Source organism: Balaenoptera physalus, assembly GCF_965194825.1.
Source record: "Balaenoptera physalus genome assembly, contig: HAP1_SCAFFOLD_1612, whole genome shotgun sequence".
NCBI lineage: Eukaryota > Metazoa > Chordata > Mammalia > Artiodactyla > Balaenopteridae > Balaenoptera > Balaenoptera physalus.
The window spans coordinates 80774-84741 of record NW_028125187.1 but is presented as its reverse complement, the minus strand read 5'-3'; the positions used below and the strand labels follow the sequence as shown (position 1 = coordinate 84741).

The 3968-nt window shown below is 37.5% G+C and overlaps 1 long non-coding RNA gene across 1 annotated transcript; it reads left to right on the top strand.

Annotated features, from left to right (window-relative positions):
- On the top strand, positions 1–3739 carry LOC309653991. The gene is made up of 2 exons (XR_014259707.1): positions 1–2723; positions 2763–3739. It is a non-coding gene; the product is annotated as an uncharacterized lncRNA (long non-coding RNA).
- Positions 3740–3968: the final 229 nt, after the last annotated feature.

The window sequence follows — 3968 nt, the reverse complement described above, 5'->3', positions numbered from 1 at the left end:
TCTGTGTAGTTTCAAGCAGCTTATTTGCTATATCAACCATGGTGACATGTTGACCCTTCCTCTTTCTACTAGTAGTACAACAAACATAAAGGATATTTAGGCTGCTTGTTTTATTCCCACCTCTCACAATTGATCTGCATTAACATATAGGACAATGAAGGGCCCTTTCTACCATCTTAACCAATATTTGAGAACTAGAAAATGTCCAGATTTTTCTGGGGATTATTTTCATATTCCCCAATCAGGCCTATGAAGGAATCTTACCTATTGTGTTTAATGAAGTCATATCTCTGACAACATTCCATCATCAACAAAACTGGAAAGAAATTTGAAGGGTCTTCGATTTTACCATATTTGAAATAACAATATTTTAGCCTGACACGTTTTTGGATTTTAGAAAAAAATATTTTAAATGAGACAAAAAATCATTTTTATGGCACAAAAAGACAGCAATAGTTTTATATTTTTATCTGTTCCACTTGCACACAAGTGTCTCATGGGGTTATGTAAAGCACTCCTGTTGGGTGCTGTGCATGGTGCAAGTATGGATTAAAGCTTAGGAATCTTAAGCTTCAGTCACCTGAAACATTTAAATTAGGATGCAAGCAATCCTGTCCAGCATTTGAACAGAGCAAGACACTCTCTTTATTTTATTTGTCAGGTAATTAATCTGTCTTTTCCCCAAGGAGAGAAACAACTGGCATCTTCCATCAATGTGTTGTACAAAAATCTTTGAACAGAGAGTGCAAGCAGAGGCTGATACAAGATGTGAAAAAAAAATGAGAGACCCTTGTGGCATTTTCTCCTAACTTATTGCAATCTCCCATTTAAAATGTGGGAATAATCAATCTTCTGAGGAAAAAGGCCCAAGGAAGGTTTTTGCTTCTGTGGAATAATGGGATTGCTAAATATTTCAGGAGGCAAGACGAATTAGTGAGAATGACCATGAGAAATCAGAGAAAAGTCAGATCCATGGATGAAGTGATGTTTACCACTGTGAATCAATGAGAAGTAGGAGCAAATGAAAAGAAAACTGAATACAACATTTTCTGAATAAATGTAACATTTCAGCTGTCATAGAAAAATTAATACTCACTATGATACAACATATTTAGTTTAGAAAGTTAACTTAATTTTAAAGCTTAATAATTAGATTTATTAAAGAAACGAAAACATATTTGTGGTTTAGAATAAATAATGTGTTCTGCTACAGATAAGAAGACTACATAAATAAATAGAAATAAGACTAAATAAATAAATAAAGAAGAAAATAACAAATTAGATGTTATTAACATTAAAAACTGACACTCATCTAAAGAAAGAGAAGGAGAGACACAAAGAGAGAAGAACTCATATCAAGCATATATTAAAAACTCTTAAATAAAAAGTCTTCAGATGTTAAAAAAAAGAAGTCTTCAATAAGAAGATAATGGAATAGCAAAATGGGGAAAATATACCAAAAGATATTTCAAAAAAGAGAGTACAGAATGTTAAGTAAACATATCAAAAGATGCTTGGCTTCTTAGTAGTCAATTAAATGCAAAAACGTGATACCTGGAATTATCACTCACCAACCAGAAAGTTCAAATGAAAATGACAAGTATTATCAAGTTTGACAAGAATGTGTATAATCCTTGAATCTCATTCATTGCTGCTGAGGATGAAAAATCATACAAATGTTTTGAAAATATTTAGAAATATCTAAAAAGATAAACACAAGAAAGCTATGACTCGAAAATTTTACTACTACATGTATACTGAACAATAATTTACACACACACTGCCAAAGCTCAAGTTCTAGAATTTATATACCAGTGCTGTTCTCAATAGACACAAACTGAAAATCACTCATATTGTAATACACATTGGAATAAATTAATTAATAGTTAAATATTTACACTATGGAATCCTATGCATCAGTGGCAATGCATGATCACAACAACAGGCAACCATATAGGCATATTCACAAACAACATAAAATAAAAAAGCCCAATCCAAAAGTGATTTTACTGTGCCATAACATTTATATAAAATACAAAATACAGGTAAAGTTATCTTTTTGTTAGATACCAGAACAATATTAAACCTTAAGGGGAGTCACTAGAATGGGACCAGGGGACCTCTGAGTATCTGGCAATTTTCTGTGTCTTTATCTAGAAGCTATGTAGAGAGTGTATTCAGATGCTGAATTTTCTGAAATTTGTCATTTCCTTACAAACCATGCATGTTTTTAGTTGTTTTTTATACATAACAAAAAGTAAAAAAGATAGACTAGGGAAGGTAATTATATTAGCACTTTAATATCCATGCTTTTCAAGGTGGAAGTGAAAGGTATTAAATACTTGACATTGTGATTACTTCTTAAATGTAAGGTGAAACTTTGAGGTTAATAAATAAGACATACTTCTTCATATATAATCCTCAAAGAGGAGGGGTAGAAAGGAGTGTTATTTTTTTTTCTTTAATAAAAAGAATCGTTAAGATAGAAAATAATGAAAACAGACTAGGTTTAAAAAAGAGCACACTGGACTTCCCTGGTGGCACAGTGGGTAAGAATTTGCCTGCCAATGCAGGGAACAGTGGTTCAATCCCTGGTCTGGGAAGATCCCACATGCCACAGAGCAACTAAGCCTGTGTGCCACAACTACTGAGCCTGTGCTCTAGAGCCTGCAAGCAACAACTATTGAGCCTGCATGACACAACTACTGGAGCCCATGCACCTAGTGCCCATACTCCACAACAAGAGAAACCACCACAAGGAGAAACCCATGCACCACAACGATGAGTAACCCCTGCTTGACACAACTAGAGAAACCCTGTGCAGCAACGAAGACCCAACGCAACCAAAAATAAATAAAATTAAATCTTTTGACTTCTGAGATGACTCACTCACGTGGCTGTAGGTAAGAGGCCTCAGTTCCTTGCCACATGGATCTCTCCTTAGGGCTGCTTGAGTGTCCTCATGACATGGCAGCTGGCTTACCCCAGGATGAGTGATCTAGCAGAAACCAAAGCAGAAGCTGCAATGTCTTTTATAACTTTGGAAGCTGCACTTTGTCATTTCTGCAATTTCTTATTAGTTAAACAGTCAACCCTTTTCAAGTGCGAGGAGCCACACAGGTACATGAAGACTGGGAGATAATTAGGGGATAATTAGGGCCATCTTGGAGGTTGGCTACCAAAGTGGCTGACAAGCCGAAGTCTGAATTTTGTTTTCTTCACTTCTGGAGAGAAAATGGTCAGTGATTCTCATTGGTGGTCTTTGAGATGTACCAAAGTTACCTCTTGCTCTCACCCCCAGCCATGTGGCTGACAGGGTCTTGGTACTCCAGCCGGGTGTCAAGCCTGTGCCTCTGAGGTGGGAGAGCCGAATTCAGGATATTGGTCTACCAGAGACCTCCGGCACCTTGTAATATCAAACGGCAAAAGCTCTCCCAGAGGTACCCTTCTCAATGCTAAGACCCAGCTCCACTCAGAGACCAGCAAGATCCAGTGCTGGACGTCCCATGCCAAACAACTAGCAAGACAGGAATGCAGGCCCACCCATTAGCAGAGAGGCTGCCTAAAATCATAATAAGGTCACAGACACCCCAAAACACACCACCGGATGCTGACCTGTCCACCAGAAAGACAAGATCCAGACACACCCACCAGAACACAGGCACCAGTCCCCTCCATCAGAAAGCCTAAACAACCCACTGAACCAATCTTAGCCACTGGGGGCAGATACCAAAAACAACGGGAACTATGAATCTGCAGCCTCCGAAAAGGAGACCCCAAACACAGTCCCCAAAGCCAAATGAGAAAACACAGAAACACACAGCAGATGAAGGAGCAAGGTAAAAACCCACCAGATCAAACAAATGTGGAGGAAATAGGCAGTCTACCTGAAAAAGAATTCAGAGTAATGATAATAAAGATGATCCCAAATCTTGGAACTGGAATGGAGAATAGACAAGAAACGTTTA